Source organism: Lithobates pipiens, unplaced genomic scaffold, assembly GCF_037356315.1.
Source record: "Lithobates pipiens isolate NorthernLeopardFrog02 unplaced genomic scaffold, aLitPip1_a1.2 Scaffold_16, whole genome shotgun sequence".
NCBI classification, from domain to species: domain Eukaryota; kingdom Metazoa; phylum Chordata; class Amphibia; order Anura; family Ranidae; genus Lithobates; species Lithobates pipiens.
Window position 1 is genome coordinate 525881891 of NW_027507748.1, and position 21540 is coordinate 525903430.

Genomic DNA, 21540 nt, shown 5'->3' on the forward strand with positions numbered 1-21540 from the left:
CAACCCTATTCACATCTTTCAAGACTTATCGGCGATCACACTGAGACACAGGCGAGATTTACACCCGTTGTTAGAAATCTTGAAGAATAGGGACATACGGTACCGTTGGCGGTTTCCGTTCGCTCTACAAGCCACATACCTTGGACGCACCGCCACCCTGAGGGTCCCGGAGGAGCTGGATTCGTTCTGCCGTGTGCTGGACATCCCATACATAGACCTCCCGAACTGGTATGCTGATTTCCAAATCCCGGTTCGTAGCTACCCAGACCATGAGCGCATGGACTTTCAAACCCCAAATCCGCGGAGGCGCAGATCCCCATCTCTAAGCAGAACAGGAGGAGGATCCCGCATCAGACACCCACCAGCGAGCCCCACTGCAGCACCGCTACCGAGAAGGGCACGCAGGGATCGTTAAGCCGGTCAGTATGTCATCCTCAGGATCAACCTCTGTCTAACATTGTTGTTTCCCCAGTTACAGACTGTCATTACACCACGAAGGTTCTATTTTAAGACTCACGTTTATATCCTCCTTTCTACGCTAATAGAATTTACATTTACATTGCTGTCACTTACCCTCCCTAAACGATCTTAAACTGCCTATGCCGCTTTGATGCTCTTACTGGAAGACGCAAGCAACACGTCTCCTTGAACCTTTTTCCACAAATGTGGACTAAGATCCCTCCTGTCAAGAACGAACACGATCCTTTTATTTTAAAAACTCGGTCGGACTTTACGAAAGTCACATACCGTCGGTGATACTTTCGGACAGCTTTCCAACGACTTGGGTAGATGTGTACATTTAAGAAACCTGGCTTGCGAACGTACTCACGTACGGATGTATGTACGTAACTTTGCACCTTCGATCGAAGGCGTCGTTGCAACCTGAATATTAATCCAAAACTTTTGCTCTCAATACCTTACATTGGCACCCGAGCCCTTTCAGCTTGACCGACTTCGGATTCCGCGGAAACAGAAGGATCCACATTCGGCAACTTGGAATGCATCTGAGAATGGAGGTATACCGAAAAGGATAGGACTATACTCATGAACTCGCACAGAAGGGCCTATTTACAGATTTATGGTAACGCTATACAGATGGGGCTACATCCTGCTTTACTGAAACTAGTTGCTCTGAAGGCATATATAGTGTTGCCTACAGGCTTTGCTGTGCCCATCCCCTATCAGTTACGCTGGAGAGGCACGAGATATTTTTATTCTCTCCCAGGGGGTTGGACAAAGCAAACCCCACGTAAGCTTGAGCCTAGCAGTCGCGAAGGATTAACAAGGGTGAGAGGCTCAATATCACCCCTTGACACCTCTGGGCTCCTCCATGATGCCACAAGAGGGCCTCCCCTGAGGCGACAATACTTTTCATAATGGTAGAGCTGTCCTTTTCACTATGGTACTTGACATCTGACCTTACATGCTACCATATTTATGTCTTTCTTTAAACCGAGTTGCTCTTTAAAAGACGGGGAGGATTATACGATGATTTCAACACACGGGAGTGAGACAGTCCTTTTAGTATTTCGGTATTGTTTGTTAGTATTTTAGTTAGACATTGGTTCTGGTTTATGTTTTGCACCCTATTCTTTAAGCTTCGGCTTCACTTGCTAACTGATAACAAGTCCACAGGTCAGGTTTCTCACACATTGATGTGATCTATGGCCTAGACAATCTATGTCACTAAGATCGCTTAAAGCGACATGCACGATAAATGAACAAACTGAACGGAAGTAATCTAATTAACTGATAGCCCATTGCTATTTCAAATTTAGGATTAAATCCCAAAACAACCTTAGGCTCACGATATAAGGCTAGCAGATGTTTGAATGACACCCCCCAAACTTTATGGTAATTTATTCTAACGGTTGTGGTTCTGGCCGCAGGCTAGACGGATTACAAATGATTTAGACACCTTACCAATCTAGTTATAGACCTCAGTTCTCTGGTACATGACGACGGAGACAGTTGGCCTACCATCACAATACTATCTTTGTTAGAATTTCAACTCTATAGGCACTCCCTCTTCGTCCAGGGTAGAGCTAACCCCACTGCAGTGGTACCTTTAAAGTTTAAAACAACACATACCCTACAACACCACTGACCCTATCTGGCGACTGTACATACAAAGTCCGGGTGGCCCTTCGGGGATTTCAAGGGACTTTCCAACGCCAGTTATACCTTAGTTGGGTAGACACCCGTCACTCAACTTCTTCCCTCACATCGAGTCAGCCCGGTTCTCTCTGCCTCCCCTCTCTCGATATAGACAGAGGAATCTCTCAAAGTCAGCGAGTTCAGTGTTTAGTACTTAATTACACTTAGGTTAGGGACAGACAAATTCATTGCTGACTCTAATACTATCACTTTTCTTTAAACTCGGCCCGAAGATGTCCTCAATCCCGAATCCAACAGTCCCCCTCACAGCAAAAATAATTTCACTTAATGTTAAAGGTCTGAACGTCCCGGAGAAAAGGTCCAAACTCCTCCTCACTATGCACAGGAATAAAGCAGACATCATTTTTCTGCAAGAAACGCATTTCCAGACGAACTCAATCCCAAAACTCCACGACAATAGATACCCTACAGCCTTTCATGCAACTTCCCCTCTCACGAAGTCGAAAGGAGTCTCAATATTGTTTCAAAAAAATTGCCCCTTTCAACTCACTGATCAATTGATAGATGAAAACGGCAGGTTTATCTTCCTTAAAGGTCAATACGCTGGCACAACAGTTACCTTAGTCAACATATATGCCCCAAACACTCAACAGGTGGCTTTTTTTCAAAAAGATAACGACCTTACTAATCTCCTTCCAGGAAGGAATTGTGATCCTGGGAGGAGACTTTAATGCCCCCCTTGTACCCGTCCTCGACACATCCACCGGCACGTCTTCTCTTCCATATAGAGCCTTGAAGGCTATCAACTCATCCCTAACTACGGTGTTGCTCCATGATACTTGGCGTACTTTAAACCCCGACTGTAGAGATTATACCTATTACTCAGCCCCCCACGACAGATACTCACGTATTGACTTTCTATTCCTAACACAAAAAGATTTACCACTACTACGAAAAGCTTCCATAGACCCAATGATCATATCTGACCACCACCCAATTTCGATCACCCTACAATTCCCTATAGCCAAATCTTCGACTCCAATTTGGAGACTTGACTCCTCCCTACTTACCGACACATCCATTCAGGCAGAACTCAATACCCATTTGAAACATTTCTTTATTGAAAATAAAGCTGAAGACACTTCCCCTTTAAATAACTGGGCGGCACATAAGAGTGTAATTAGGGGAATACTGATTGCTCTTAAGGCCAAACGCAACCGCGAGAGAAAGAAGCTATATTTAGACCTTACCACCCAAATTAAGAGACTTGAAGCGGCCCACAAACATTCCCAAGCAGTAGCTACACTTACAGAACTTACGGAAGCTCGAGCAAAACTCCTGGAATTATTAGATATGCAAACTAAACGCAAATATATCCTTTACAAGAAATCTTTTTACGAATATGGTAACAAAACCAGCAAATTGCTGGCCAGAGCACTTCAAATTAGAAGAGCCGCCAACACCATTCATTCTCTGACCGACGTCACCGGCAAAAAAATACACAAATCTGAAGATATAGCCAGCCAGTTCGTTAAGTACTATACAAAACTTTATAATCTAACCCCCACGACCCAGACGGCAGATCAATCGGCTTTACGACAAGAAAAAATTAAGGAATTTTTGCTTCGCCACAGTCCCGATCCCATTTCAGATGACACAGCTCGAGATTTAGACTCCCCCTTAACGTCAGAAGAAATCACTGTAGCTCTCAAGCAGCTTAAACCAGGGAAGAGCCCAGGCCCTGACGGGCTAACAGTGGCCTATTATAAAACGTTTACAGACATCCTTTTACCACATTTTCTGAAGGCATTCCGCTCACTCGCTGAGCCTACCCATCCCCCTGCTGAATTTTTACAAGCACATATAACGGTCATACCGAAACCGGGAAAGGATCCCTTGGTAGTAACGAACTATAGACCAATCTCTCTATTGAATGTAGACCTTAAATGGTATGCCAAAGCTTTAGCAAATAGACTTCTACCACTCTTACCTCAGCTCATTAGTCCTGATCAAGTTGGGTTTATTCCGGGAAGGGAAGCTAGGGATAACACCCTTAAAGCCCTAAATGTCGGCCACTGGCTATCAATTTCTAGGACACCTGGTTTCATGCTATCACTGGATGCGGAGAAGGCGTTCGACAGAGTGGCTTGGGACTATATGTCTGCAGTACTTACAGCTATACATATCCCGCCTCGCTTGTTGAATTCAATTCTAGCTCTTTACTCTGTCCCTACAGCAAAGGTTAGGGTAAATGGCCATCTGTCGGACGCCTTCTCCATATCGAATGGTACACGTCAGGGATGCCCTCTATCCCCCTTGATGTTCATATTAACGTTAGAACCCCTATTAAGACGGCTCAGAGCTAACCCAGACATTAGAGGAATCGACATTAAAAATCACACGTACAAGGTTGCAGCGTTTGCAGACGATATTCTCCTCTTCCTATCCGCTCCACTGACGTCCATCCCCAACTTGTTACAAGACTTCTCGGAATTTAAGATGCTTTCCAACCTACAGATAAACTTTGACAAATCTAGTGCCTTGAATATATCATTGCCCGACCCGTTATGTTCGTTATGCCGTACTAACTTTTCGTTCAAGTGGAAAGAAACAGCAATTACTTACTTAGGAATCCAACTCCCAGCTTCTTTATCAAACTTATACTCCTTAAATTATGCCCCGTTGCTACAAAAGATTGGTTCCGACCTTCAGAGGTGGTCCCCGGAGCGATTTTCTTGGTTCGGTAGAATAGCCATAATCAAAATGAATATTCTCCCACGAATTTTATACCTACTGCAGACTATCCCAATAAAACTTCCTCCTACATTCTTTTCCACATATCGCAAACTGTGTACACAATTTGTTTGGAACAAACGTCGTTCACGCCTAAATTTCTCCAAACTTACTTTACCTAAATTGAAGGGGGGAACCGGTCTCCCAGATATACACAAATACCAGGTGGCTTGCTACCTTACCAGGATTATCGATTGGCATATACATGCCCCGTTTAAGGATTGGGTTCGTCTTGAACAGGCCATGTCCCCTGACCCATTAACTTCTCTCCCGTGGCTAGATCATACCTATCAAATGCGAACATATAAGTCTCACCCTCTGATAGCTCCAACACTACACTCCTTCCGTTGGGCAAATACTCACCACCACATCTCTTCCACAAAGGGTCCAATGACCCCCCTTCGAGGCAATCCAGATTTCCCACCAGGTATCCTCCCATCCTTTCCAACATTAAGGTGGCCATATAGGACAGTTAGAGCAACACATTTCTTCCGCGATAATGTTATCCTCTCTAGGGAGGATTTGGCATCTCTTATAGAACAAGAGACCTTTCCATTATGGGCATACCTACAGATCCGCCATTTTCTACTCAATCATACAACCAGACCACAATGGTCCAGAGCTTTGACTACTTTTGAAGAACTATGCTACAAGGAAGAACCCCAGCGCCACTTAATCTCGCACACATATCCACTGTTGTTTCAGGACAGCGATAAGCACAACCTCCATATACAGCAAAAATGGTCTACTGACCTCCAAGTGGAAGTTTCTGAAATTGACTGGGATCATATTTATAGATGTGTCCATAAAGGTTCGGTTAACGTCAACACACAAGAGACTGCCTTTAAAATAGCTTCCAGGTGGTACCTCACGCCCCACAAACTTCACATAATTAACCCCTCCATCTCCCAGAAGTGTTGGAGATGCAACACGGCAATTGGAACATTTCTGCATATTTGGTGGTCATGCCCTGCCATACAAACATATTGGTCGGAAGTACACAAAACGATAGAAGAAGTCACGACCTACCACTTAGAGTACACCCCGGCCCAATTCTTGCTGCATCACTCAGATCACTCAAACCATTCCTACCTTAAGTCTCTAGCCATGCACATGGTCAATGCAGCTAGAACATGCATTCCACGGAAGTGGCGCTCCCCTGACCCCCCCCTACTCCGGGACTGGTTTCATTGCATTAACAATGTAATGACTATGGAAGACCTGATCCACCAGGCCAATGATACTCCTGCAAAGTTCACAACTACATGGGCTTGTTGGATTCACTTTCAGACCTCTGATACGTATAAACGCCTTATGCAGACCTGACAGCAAGGACTGGGGCACAGACCTCTTCCATAGAAATTTAACCCCTTAAAATGAAATCATTTATCATGTCACAGTATATACCGTATATACTCGAGTATAAGCCGAGATTTTCAGCCTCTTTTTTGAGGCTGAAAGTGCCCCCCTCGGCTTATACTCGAGTCATCGCTGTCTGCCCGCTCGATCAGCGTGTCGAGCAGACAGACAGCGGCCATTCTATTCAAAAGCCGCGCCTCCGGCTCCGCCTTCGCCTGTGATAGGCGGAACACTGAATTTCCCAGCAGCCTGTGTTCCGCCTATCACGGACGTCGTATCATCCTCGTACTACGGACGAGGATGATACGACGTCTGTGATAGGCGGAACACAGGCTGCTGGGAAATTCAGTGTTCCGCCTATCACAGGCGAAGGCGGCGGCGCAGCTTTTGAACTTTACAATGGCCGCCGACGAAGAGGGCACGGGACGGCACGGGACGGGACGGGACGGGGGCAAGGCAAGGCAAGGCACGACACGGGACGGATGCAAGGAGGCAAGGCACGGGACGGAGGCTCGGGACAAAGGTAGGCTGGACACACACACACACACACACACACACACACACACACACACACACACACACACACACATGGATGGAGACACACACAGGGATGGATGGATGGATGGATGGAGACACACACACACAGGGATGGATGGATGGATGGATGGATGGATGGAGACACACACACACAGGGATGGATGGATGGATGGATGGAGACACACACACACAGGGATGGATGGATGGATGGACACACACACACACAGGGATGGATGGACGGACACACAGGGATGGACGGACACACAGGGATGGACGGACACACAGGGATGGACGGACACACAGGGATGGACGGACACACACACAGGGATGGACAGGCATGTCTCACCCTCGGCTTATACACGAGTCAATAAGTTTGCCAGTTTTTTTGGGGGTAAATTGGGGGCCTCGGCTTATATTCGGGTCGGCCTATACTCGAGTATATACGGTAACCTCTTAGACTCCCTGGATTCGGATATCTACAAAACCCCTTCTATATTTCGCTAAATTTTCGTGTTGATTTGTTATACCCATACTTTCCAATAGCTATTCACATAAGTCGTCGTTTTCCTCTGTCTATACTCATAACAATTGATATGCCTTGGCAGGGATGTCCATTTCGCACAAAACACCCTCAGAGACTCGATAAAACACCTCTGATACACAGGTAGCGAGTTAGCTACCTTCTAATTGCCACACAATACATTTTCTTTTGCTAGTGCTCCCCTTTATGGTTGCGCATAGCATCCTGTTGTCTACTATTATATCCTGTTTTTTTTTCTCTCCTTGTTTGTATCAAGGCGCCTGCGTTCGCCTATATGTTTTAACAAATGTCATTGAACTTTTGAATTCTATTGATTATGCACTGTCTGAACTTCCTGTATTGTTGTATGCATCTTCAATAAAATGTTTTTGACAAAAAAAATAAAAATTTTGGATAGAGCTGCACAGTTTGTTTTAATTTACAGGTCCCCATAACTTAATTGGAAGTTTTTTTTGTCAGGTTAACAGGCAAAGAGAAAAATGCAATTACTATCATCATTCAGGTATTTATGCTCCCAGCCACACCTCACCCTTTGTAGAGACAATAATACTATGAATGCAAGTTCTTCTGTCAAGTAAATGAGAGCTTAGTCAAAGGGTTACGGGTACTTTTCCATACATATTTTATGCTCCAGTTCAAAGAAAAGTCTAAATTAGTTTGTATCATATCACCGAACGTCCAATAAATCTTGTTTTGTATTTCAGGATATCAGTAGTTCCTGTAGTTTGACTGAACAATTTAACAAACTGAGTACTGAGTGTTTTAAGCAATGTATTTAAACGTCAAGGACATTTTATTCTATTGCAGTATGAAGGGTATATACAGTATGTAGGAAATCAACAAAAGAAATTGAAAACTGGTCATGTGAAGAGCAGCTGAGAATCAATAGAGGCAGGTGCTCAGCAAAATAAAACTAGTCAATATGCCATGATCCTCTCAAAATGGCTAAATGTTGAAAAGGCTATGTTTAAAAGACCTTGGGAATTGGATGTCTATAAATAAAGCTTTATTCCTGCTATATGTCCCTAGATCACTAGTTAGCAGTTTAGATGTACATCAAGATCTAAAAGAAATTGACAACTTTAATTCAGTGAGTGGCTATGTTGTCTTTGCTAATGTTCTTATGCCGTCAGTATTCATTGATAAACTAAGAATGGAGATCAATAGAGTCTTAAGAAAATCACAGATCAAACATTCTTGTAGTACTTTTTCTTATGCAGATCTATTTTTGGAACTTTGATTAAATATGCATGTAACTCCAGTAATGTCCATATTGATGATTTAGATTTATTGAAGCATGTATTAAACTGTTATGAACCAAAATAGATTCAGAAATTCAAACTATCAACTAGCACATAATATCCCATAAGACAGTGATAGGGCTATAGAGGGTTCATGTGCTACAAGTGCACTGGCGCCCCTGAATGTACAGAGGTCAGCAAAAGCCCATCACCATGGTGTGTAAACAAGAAGGAATTACAGTCACAAGAAGAATGGCCCCGGGTTGGGTTGGGGTGTTTTTTTTTTACCTGCAAGGTAAAGGCATAATGTGCTAGAACATTATGTGAAACTTACCAGTGATGGTATATCACAGCTGAAGGCCACTTTCAGCTTAACCCATCTTCCTTCCACAGACTCCAGCCAGTCACACAGCATGTGCGGGATTGCCGCCATTTATAACACGGGACTCTGTAGGAACGGCTGTTCCTTCAGAGCGCATGACGTCATCAGTTACATTCGGTTGCATACAGGCATACCCCACTTTTAAGTACACAATGGTGTTGATTTACTAAAGCTGGAAAGTGCAAAATCAGGCTCACTTCTGCATAGAAACCAATGAGCTTCCAGGTTTAATTACCAAAGCTTAGTTGAACAGGCTGGGGTTAGAAGCTCATTGGTTTCTATGCAGAAGTGAGCCTGGTTTTGCACTTTCCAGCTTTAGTAAATAAAGCCCATTGTGTACTTAAAAGTGGGGTATGCCTTTATACATATACAGCCAAATGTGGACTACAGTTACCTTGTTCCGAGAACCACCCTTGTTACTTTCCATCTATTCCTGTGCCCCTCTAGTGCTGGGCTCCAGTAACTGACATCTTTAAGCCAAACAAGGGGGATTGTAGGACTAGTAGTCTCTTGAGCAGCCGGTCTGATGTTGTGAAACTCCCCCCTGGACTACACATCCCAAAAGCCCCTCTGCAACACCCACAGACTTCTGGGAGGAACTATGAAAGGGACAGCAGATCCACTCTGTGTTCTCTTCTTCCTGGGCCTCACTGAGTGAACACCTCTCTACTGCTTGTCAAGAGTGCTACGGCCTACCACACGGCAATCCAGTGACTTCAACCTGGTCACGGAGGGCCCAACTCTGCTTGTCATTCACGAGACATCACCACAGAACCACTTCATCAGACAGATCCAGTGATCGCCGGTGTCCAGAAGCCAATCAGCCATCACTGCTCATTTAACAGAAGGACATCTCATCCAGGGTTGCTGTTTGGGAGGTTCTTATCCAGTTCTGCAGTTGGTGAGAGGGCAGATGCCCATCATTCACAATTCCTACCTGATCATCTTGTTTGGACACTGTGTACAGACACCTTACCCATGGAAACACTTTATTGCATTATGTAAGACACTCTACTTAGACATCCATATCCTGAGCTACTCTAAGCCCTTGTACACACGGTCGGAGATTCCGACAACCAAAACCGTCGGATTTTGTCCGACGGATCTTGTCCCAAACTGTTGCATACACACGGTCGGACAAAGTTGTCGGAAACTCCGATCTTTCAGAACGTGATGACGTAATTTCGTTACGATGGGACTACGTTCAGGCTAGTAGCCAATAGCTTTGATGTAGGAATTTGATCTGCGCATGCGTGGCACTTTGTCCGATCGGAATTCTCTACACATGATCGGAGTATGTCCGATCGGAGCATTTTGTCGGAAAATATTTATAATATATAATATATATATATATATATATATATATATCTCTATCTATCTCCTGTATTTGTGCTATTGAACTATAATGAAACTGGTTCTTGGGGTTTCCTCATCTGAGTTTGGCTGTTATTCAGAACTCAGTTGTTCCATGAACACTCCACTTGTACACATATCTTTACTTCGGTATAACTTAAGAGAAAATATCTATTTGACTTCTGTTGGAGTGTTATTTAACCGCTTGCTGACCGCCACATGTACGTTTACGTCGTCAGAATGGCACGGCTCGGTAAATGGGCATGCCTGTGCATCCCTTTGAATTTCCCGCTGTGTCGGCCCGCCCCCTGTCGCGTGATCCGTTAATGTGCCCGCAAGTCCCACCAGTCTCCCAGTGATCATGGTACAGAGAGATAGAACAAGAAAATGCTTTTGTAAACAAAGCATTCCCCGTTCTGCCTAGTGACAGGACAGTGATCTACTGCTCTCTGTCATCAGTGATCACTGTCCTGTGTTTACAAGCCCAACCCCCTCACAGTTAGAATCGCTCCCCAGGACACACTTAACCCCTTCACCGCCCCCTAGTGGTTAACCCTTTCGCTGCCAGTGCCATTTACACAGTAATCAATGCATTTTTATAGCATTGATCGCTGTATAAATGACAATGGTCCCAAAAATGTGTCAAAAATGTCTGATGTGTCCGCCATAATGTCGTGGTCACAAAAAAAGTTGCAGATCGTCGCCATTACTAATAAAAAATAATAATAATAATAAAAATGCCATAAAAATGCCATAAAACTATCCCCTTTTTCACAGACGCTATAAATTTTGCGCAAACCAATTAATATACGTTTATTGCAATTTTTTTTACCAAAAATATATAGAAGAATGCATATCGGCCTAAATTGAGGAAAATAACATTTTTTATATATTTTTGGGGGATATTTATTACAGCAAAAAGTAAAAAATATTGTTTTTTTCAAAATTGTCGCTATTTTTTGTCTATAGTGCAAAAAATAAAAATCGCAGAGATGATCAAATACCACCAAAAGAAAGCTCTATTTGTGGGAAAAGAGGCAAAAAGAGCAATTTTGCTTGGGTACAACGTTGCACGAATGTACAACTGTCAGTTAAAGCGACACAGTGCCGCATCACAAAAAATGGCCCGTCATTGAGCAGCCAAATCCTCCGGGGCTGAAGTGGTTAAAGGTGCTTGCAAGCAGATGTCTGGACCCAGAATGTCGGGTGGTGCAAATGAACAAGTAAATCAAAGCAGCCCTCAAGGGGGCAGTGCTACATATTGTATAGTAAATGGTGCATGTTTAGGAGATATTTACAGTACCTGCAGTACCTACAGGTAAGTCAGAGATGGAAGTTTATTCCACTTTAACTTGCATGGGAACTTGTTATTAATGTTTTGTTCTAATGCCCTGTACACACGGTTGGAAATTCCAATGGAAAAGGTCTGATTGGATTATATTGTCGGAAAATCCGATCGTGTGTGGGCTCTATCGACTTTTTCCGTTGGAAATTCTTACGTAAAAAATTTGAGAGCAGGATCTCAATTTTTCCAACAAAAAAATCCGATCTGATTTTTTTCGATCGTTTTTAGAGAATTCCGATCGGACAAAGTGCCACGCATGCTCAGATCAAATTACGAGACCAAAGCTATTGGCTACTAGCCTCAATGTAGTCCCGTCATAACGAACAAACATCATCACTTTCCGTATGATCGGATTTTCTGACAACTTTGTCCGACCATGTGTATGCAACACCAGTTAAGGACAAAAGGCATCGGAAAAAATCAGACGGATTTTTCTGTCGGAATGTCCGACCGTGTGTACGGAGGCTAAGACCACTATTGTGTGAGATATGTATTGGCATCTAATTATATAGTATTTGAGAATCCAGGTACATGTGCCTGCCTGGATCACATGTGTGCGGGAGCCGCCACTAACGGCACGATCGCTGTTAGAAACGGCACACTCAGTGCACCTGCGAGCCATTGTCTATGGCGCACGCGCCGTAGATATCGGTGCCTGTCTTTTGCAAATATCTCCTAAACTGTGTAGGTTTAGGAGATTTTTCTTTCACCTACAGGTAAGCCTTAATCTAGGCTTACCTGTAGGTAAAATTGGTCTGTAAGGGTTTACAACCACTTTAACAACCTGTGTCAATGAGCCTGCTTTGGGCTTGTGTTGATGGCACCAGTTTGGGACACTTTAAATATCAATCAGAATTCATTGGCAGGTGCATTTGACCTGCATTTGACTTACTTTAAGCAGGGTTTGCATTCTCATAGATTTGTATGGGAAAGCAAAACTTGTTGGAAGTGAACAAAAAATCACTGAAACAGGCCTTTAAAATGCTGCTAAAAAAGCAAATGACAGTAAATGCTAAGGATTGGATTTTGCAAATCTTTGAAGAATTGATAGTGATTATAATGTCAATTTGGACTTTGCTAAAAGAAATCTCCTTTTTTTGCCCTAGGAAATCACTGGAAATCTCACGCAATGGAGTCACAAAAATGAATGTGGGATTGTGGGATATGTTGTAACATTCACTACTTCATAACCTAAGCCAATGTTTGTGAGAACAGCATCATATATAATTAATAAGAATGATTGAAGGGATTGGGTAAGATTGGAAATCTCTAGTTTCACATAGGATTCTGCCACATTAGTTCTCATTACAGTACAGCCCAGGTCAGAGTGATCTGCCCTGCCAGAAATTTCCCTTTCACTGCTAAAGAATTTTACCCCAAAGAATGCCATGATTGGCTGCTTCAGGAAACATATTGAGTAGCGCCCATGGCCTAGTAAAGGCATTCTTTCATAAATGATTGTACATATGACCCCGACTATTGTCCCCTAAACAGTATCCACAACACAACAAGGTTTCTGAACTCTGTGTTGAAACTCTTTCCTCGGTGTCTGTGCTCCCCTTCTTTGGAAGCCTCCTGTATGCATGTTTTCTGTCAACTCTCAGGAACTTGTGCAAATAAGTACATTATGACTTTACACAAGAGGAGAACAAATATTGACCCCCATTCTCCCTTTAGGGGGAAAAATGTAATTTCATAATGACCCTACCATTTAACCTATTTAGCACTTAGCAACCCCACTTATGTCTCCTCTCTCTTTTTATCAACAATAAACCATTATACCATGTCCTAGTGACAATCATTTCCCAATATGTCCTCGGCTATGGTTATGCCCACTTTATCTCTTCTTTCTGTTTCATTATATTTTATTGTGCAAGTGCCAATAATACAAACATATTTAGTAGAGCAATGTATATAAGGATTGAACAAGTCAACAAATTGGTGGACTTTGTGGGCACATAATGAGAGGGAGAATCAATAAAAAGTATACATTTTATTACAGCATAATTTAAAAAACATAAACAACATACAAACAACACCCTGTATGGGTTTAGACAGAAAAGATATTCTCCTGCACTGGTGTGGAGGGTCTTAGTGAAAAGTGGTAGTATTTCCTGATGTTGTAACCAGTGGCTGCCCCCCCCCCCCCTCCCCAGCAGAAAAAAAAATTTATTTGAACATGTCCCTTTAAGAAAAAAAAATGTAACAAAAAAGTCCTTATGTGCACTGCGTCCTGGCGCCGGGCGCAGTGCCGCATTGGAAGCGCCACGTCTATGCAATCACGAGATTGCAGACAAGGCGCTTCATTTGCTGCAAAAAACAGGCGCAGTCGATTGCGGCACAGATTCCGGTGCAATCGACTGGCCATGCAGGTTTCACTTTCACTTTCTAGGACATGGGCGGCGCTCTCTGTTATCGTTCCAACGTGACTTATAGGAATTGATGGCGGCACTCGGGTCCTCCGGTGAACGTGAGAGGAGCATCAACAGGTAAAAACAGAAGCTCTCCATGCCTTCTCATAGGTACAATTCGGCGACATTATATCAACTATAATAGATTTCCGGTGGCAGCACCCCCCCACATGTCATAACAATCATTATTTGCAAAAATTAAAGCCTTTGAGAGCTGAAAATAGTAACCACATTAATAAAAATAACGATTGTTATGACAAGTGGCACATGTATTATGGCGTAGTGAATAAAGTCAAATTCAAAGTATGGCTTAGTGATTAAAGTTGAATTTAGAGTATACTATTGGTCCCAAATTTTATGAAATTAGAGTGAACTGTTTATTTTCTCACATATCTTTTTTCCTCAGGAATAATCAGATTGATTCATGATTTTCACAGAGCTATAGTTGGAGAGGATGGGTTTATACATTTAATGGCTATGGCTAAACAGTGTTTCTCTTAGCCATATTCTAGTGTTGTGTGTCCTACATTGTTCATTTAGTATACCAAACTGACAAATGTCAGGTGTATAACAGAGAAGGAGTTGCAGAAAGGTAGTTAACATGGTGCCTACCTGCTTCCAGAACTCAAAGATCACAGGGCATCTCCAAATAAAATCTATAAAATCTATATGTGGTTGAGAACATTGTAGGCAGTTAGAGTTAGCCATATATTCCATTGTATGTAAATGAACAGGGACTAGATAAGTTTGGTGAATAATGTAGAAATGAATCAGCATATGTAAAGAAGAAATATGATGCCATTCTTCTGTAGACATAGTTGACATTAAAGAGGTTTTCCTTTAAATTTCTTTACATCGTTCACTACCCCATGGGGCAAAGTACTACATCCCAAGGAGAGAACCCTGACAACGCATATAATGCATGAGTTGTGACTTCACCCATAAGCTTACTATGGGGCATCCATTCTCAGCTACCCCCCCTCTCCCCTAAAGACAGTGATGGCGCCGCCCCCCCTACATTTGATGAAATAGATGCTTGGATTTGGCAGCCATACCTATCTCTTAAACTAACAGTGTAATTGTTTAGTTTGTTTGCGCCGATCTGTAAGGCTGCGCTATATACCATGATTTGTGATGCTGGGGCTGTATACTCTGTCCTGTGATGCTGGAGCTGTATACTCTGTCCTGTGATGCTGGGGCTGTATACTCTGTGCTGTGATGCTGGGGCTGTATACTCTGTGCTGTGATGCTGAGCTGTATACTCCTGACACTATGTGTGGAAGCAAGTGGAATACAGGGGACGGAGTGGGTGAATTCTATAAGGGGTGTGGCTTATGAGAAGTGGGATGGGCCAAACATGGAGGGTGAGGTCTTGTGCCCCCCCATCCTAAAACTTCACCAGCCGCCACTGGTTGTTACTGTAAGGTAATCAAGCATGCCCCTCTGCCTAAGCTGACTAGGGCAAGTCAAAGAGGCTATGTATGAAAAAGAAAGGAGGAAGGCACATGGCCTGATGCTTTAATCAAGATAAAAAAAGTTTATTCCAAACAAATTGGTATATGCAAGGAAAATACTACATGTTCATGAATAAATAAATGACAGTGATCTCATCTGATAAAAATAGTATGAATTGATGCCCATACAAGGGATAAATAAATAAATGGCTAACACGTTTCACAGTATAGTGATACTGAGTGGTATCATTAGAACTCATAAGCATGAACAGAGGCAAAAAAAGAAACAGAAAAATAAACAAACATCCATGCTGGTAGCCTACCCAATTGCTGCTTTGGATGTTGCAGCCAGTGGTCAATGGCTGGATGGCAAAATCGTTGCTTGGCTATCCCTGAGGCCTCCCGGACGTGATGCTGTCTGGTGTTGTTTGATGTCCTGTACCAGATTATCTGGTATCTAATGAGTTCTAATGATACCACTCAGTATCACTATACCTGGATACTTTAAACAGGTTACACTTACTACATTATGCTATTCCTATAGGTCTTGAAGACCAACAGCAATTACCAATAGACAACATCATCCGTGTGTGTATATACATATATCCCCTTACGGTGCTGAGGTAGGTCTGATTTAACTTTACCTTCTTCACATTACCATGTGTGTGTTTCTTAATACACATGTGTGTATGTGTGTATAAATGTATGTGTGTGTATGTATTTATGTATGTATGTATATATATATATATATATATATATATATATATATATATATATATATATATATATATATATATATATATGTATATATATGTATATATATATATATATATATATATATATATATATTTTTTTTTTTTTGTTTGTGTCAATATATGTATATATTATTAATATAATATAAATATATTATTGCTACTATTGCCACTTTACTCACATCCCCTCTAGTATGACACATTCACTCATCTGAATTCTTGTAGAACATATGCACACATCCTCCCACGTGGGCTTATATGCATAGTTTTTTTTATATTTTTTTATAATCTTACTGTATATACGTATATATATATATATATATATATATATATATATATATATATATATAATCTCACAAAAGTGAGTACACCCCTCACATTCTTGTACATATTCTATTTCTATATTCTTTTATATCTTTTTCATGTGATAACACTGAAGAAATTACACTTTAGTGTCAATGTAAAGTAGTGAGTGTACAGCTTGTATAACATTGTAAATTTGCTGTCCCCTCAAAATAACTCAACACACAGCCATTAATGTCTAAACCGCTGGCAACAAAAGTGAGTAAAAGTGAGTTATTTTGTGTGGCCACCATTATTTTCCACCACTGCCTTAACCCTCTTGGGCATGGAGTTCACCAGAGCTTCACAGGTTGTCACCGGAGTCCTCTTTCACTCCTCCATGATGACATCACAGAGCTGGTGGATGTTAAAGACCTTGTGCTCCTTCACCTTCCCTTTGAGGATGTCCCACAGATGCTCAATAGGGTTTAGGTCTGGAGACATGTTTGGCCAGTCAATCACCTTTATCTCAGCTTCTTTAGCAAGGCAGTGGTCCTCTTGGAAGTGTGCTTGGGGTCGTTATCATGTGGGAATACTGCCCTGCGGCCCAGTCTCCAAAGGGAGGGGATCATGCTTCAGTATGTCACAGTACTTGTTGGCATTCATGGTTCACTCAATGAACTGTAGCCCCCCAGTGCCAGCAGCACTCATGCAGCCCCAGACCATGACACTCCCACCACCATGCTTAACTGTAGGCAAGACACACTTGGCTTTGTACTCCTCACATGGTTGTCACCAAATAAGTTTGTCTTGGTCTCATCAAACCACAGGACATGGTTCCAGTAATCCTTGTTTTCAGAAAACTGTTTGTGGGCTTTCATCATCTTTAGAAGAAGGTTCCTTCTGGGATGACAGCCATGCAGACCAATTTGATGCAGTGTGCGGCGTATGGTCTGAGCAATGACAGGCTGACCCCCCCACCCTTCAACCTCTGCAGCAATGCTGGCAGCACTCATATGTCTATTTCCCAAAGACAACCTCTGGATATGACGCATGTGTACTCAACCTCTTTGGTCAACCATGGAGAGACCTGTCCTGTTAAACCGCTGTATGGTCTTAGCCACCGTGTTGCAGCTCAGTTTCAGGGTCCTAGCAATCTTCTTATAGCCCAGGCCATCTTTATGTAGAGCAACAATTCTTTTTTTCAGATCCTCAGAGAGTTCTTTGCCATGAGGTGCCATGATGAACTTCCAGTGCCCAGTATGAGAGAGTGAGAGTGATAACACCAAATTTAACACACCTGCTCCCTATTCACACCTGAGACCTTGTAACACTAACGAGTCGCATGACGCCAGGAAGGGAAAGTGGCTAATAGGGCCCAATTTGGACATTTTCACTTAGGGGTGTATTCACTTTTGTTGCCAGCGCTCTAGACATTAATGGTTGTGTGTTGAGTTATTTTGAGGGGACAGTAAATTTACACTGTTATACAAGCTGTAAACTCACTACTTTACATTGTAGCAAAATGTCATTTCCTCAGTGTTGTCACATGAAAAGATATAATAAAATATTTACAAAAATGTAAGGGGTGTACACACACTGTGTGTGTGTGTGTGTGTATATGTATATGTATATATATATATATATATATATATATATATATATATATATATATATATATATATATATATATATATATATATATATATATATATATATATATATATATATATATATATATATATATATATATATATATATATATATATATATATAAATACTACTATGGCTGTAACATTTTTTGATTAGTGTCTGCAATTCTATCCATATACAGTGGTGTGAAAAAGTGTTTGCCCCCTTCCTCATTTCCTGTTCCTTTGCATGTTTGTCACACTTAAGTGTTTCGGAACATCAAACCAATTTAAACAATAGTTAAGGACAACACAAGTAAACACAAAATGCAATTTGTAAATGAAGGTGTTTATTATTAAAGGTGAAAAAAAAATCCAAACCATCATGGCCCTGTGTGAAAAAGTGATTGCCCCCCTTGTTAAAACATACTATAACTGTGGTTGTCCACACCTGAGTTCAATTTCTCTAGCCACACCCAGGCCTGATTATTGCCACACCGGTTCACAATCAAGGCATCACTTAAATAGGAGCTGCTTGACACAGTAAGGTCCACCAGAAGATCCTTAAAAGCTACACATCATGCCGAGACCCAAAGAAATTCAGGAACAATTGAGAAAGAAAGTAATTGAGATCTATCAGTCTGGAAAGGGTTATAAAGCCATTTCCAAAGCTTTGGGAATCCAGCGAACCACAGTGAGAGCCATTATCCACAAATGGCGAAGACATGGAACAGTGGTGAACCTTCCCAGGAGTGGCCGGCCGCCCAAAATTACCCCAAGAGCGCAGCGACGACTCATCCAAGAGGTCACAAAAGACCCCACAACAACGTCCAAGGAACTGCAGGCCTCACTTGCCTCAGTTAAGGTCAGCGTTCATGCCTCCACCATCAGGAAAAGACTGGGCAAAAATAGCCTGCATGGCAGAGTTCCAAGGAGAAAACCACTGCTGAGCAAAAAGAACATCAAAGCTCGTCTCAATTTCTCCACAACACATCTTGATGATCCCCAAGACTTTTGGGACAACATTCTGTGGACCGATGAGACAAAAGTGGAACTCTTTGGAAGGTGTGTGTCCAAGTATATCTGGCGTAGAAGGAACACTGCATTTCATAAAAAGAACATTATACCAACAGTAAAATATGGTGGTGGTAGTGTGATGGTCTGGGGCTGTTTTGCTGCTTCAGGACCTGGAAGACTTGCCGTGATAAAAGGAACTATGAATTCTGCTGTCTACCAAGAGATCCTGAAGGAGAATGTCCGACCATCTGTTCGTGTACTCAAGCTGAAACGAACTTGGGTTCTGCAGCAGGACAATGATCCTAAACACACCAGCAAGTCCACCACCGAATGGCTGAAGAAAAACAAAATGAAGACTTTGGAGTGGCCTAGCCAAAGTCCTGACCTGAATCCTATTGAGATGTTGTGGTATGACCTTTAAAAAGGCCGTTCATGCTCGAAAACCCTCTAATGTAACTGAATTAGGACAATTCTGCAAAGATGAGTGCTCCAAAATTCCTCCAGGACGCTGTAAAAGCCTCATTGCACGTTATCGCAAACGCTTGGTTGCAGTTGTTGCTGCTAAGCGTGGCCCAACCAGTTATTAGGTTTAGGGGGCAATCACTTTTTCACACAGGGCCATGATGGTTTGGATTTTTTTTCACCTTTAATAATAAACACCTTAATTTACAAATTGCATTTTGTGTTTACTTGTGTTGTCCTTGACTATTGTTTAAATTGGTTTGATGTTCGGAAACACTTAAGTGTGACAAACATGCAAAGGAACAGGAAATGAGGAAGGGGGCAAACACTTTTTCACACCACTGTATGTCTCATATCTGTCCTATATAGAGCGCTGCGATGCGGAAAGAAACACTACCACAAAAAAGGACTGTACCATTCACCGTGCAATATATCTCCCCTCCAGTCGTTTCTCTCTGTATAGACATATCACAACCTACAGACCAGTTGTGCCTGCCTAAGGCTCTGATGAAGAGGAAACCCCTCGAAATGCTTTAGCCATTTATTTATTTATCCCTTGTATGGGCATCAATTCATATTATTTTTATCAAATGAGATCACTGTCATTTATTTATTTATTTATGAACACGTAGTATTTTCCTTGTATATACCAATTTGTTTGGAATAAAAGTTTTTTATTGATTAATGCATCAGGCCACACGCCTTCCTCCTTCCTTTTTCATGCAACACCCTGCATGGACACAGTTACCAATTATCCAAAAATGCAGTTACAGAGGGCTGGATCTAAAGTACAAGGATTGGTTTGGTAATATATCAAAGTGAAAAGGAGATTTTTGATCCAGCAATGCCTCCAAAAGCTTGCTCAACAATGGTTTTCGCTAAAATTTTAGCTTCCTCAGGACAGATACTGGGTATTTGCTGGTGAACTTGTGGCTCAGGGTATGGAAGAGCCTCACAAAACGACACAGACAACTGGAAAGACGAAGTTTCAATGTGTTTCAATGAAGAGCAATGTAGTTTATACAAGCATTAATAAATTGTATTGTAAATAAGGTAGTAAACAGGTACTAGTAAACAATTAGTGTAAGAAGTATTATCTTCAACATTGAGAAATACAATCGGGTTATGCACAAAACACAATTGTATGGTGGGATGGGGGTAACCTTGCAGGGGTGGGGGTAGGGGGAGAAAGAGGAGGGAGAAGGAGGTTGAAGGAAGGGGAAATAAAGTGGGCAATGGAAATGGGGAGAGTCCCTTGCACCACTTTATCTCTTCTTTCAATGGTTCAGAATAATGTCCGGTGTTTGTGATCAGATCCCATTTTGTATCTCTCCTCTTCCCTTGGTCCATGATCATCTTCTGTTTGGTTGTCCTCTTTTGTTTCACTTAACCAATCTTTGATTAGCTTAAGCATCCTTTGTTCTATTCACGTCCCTGATCATTTATTTCTTCCTCTTGTTCTTTCTCACTCCCTCTTTCTCTCAGTCTCTGGTACATTCTGCCTATTTACTCTTCCTCCTTCACTCCCTAGATAAGTCAGCATAAGCCAGGATAAGTTTTTACCCTAACCCCCCCCCCCCCCCCCCAAATACACAAGAAATTGTCATCCCACCCCCCTCCTTCCCTTCACTAGTCCATAATGAGGAGCTCAGTTCAGTTCCTGCTCTGCTTTTTCTCATAGTGGTCTAGGATCAGCTCTGACTCTTTCCCTTCTCCCAGTGGTCTAAGATAAGGTTAAGCTCTGCCTATTGTCCCAGGGATCTGTGATTAGCTTCAGCTCTGCCTATTGTCCCAGGGATCTGTGATTAGCTTCAGCTCTGCTCCTCCCCCCAGTGTTTTTTTTTTTATAAGCTTAGGCTTCA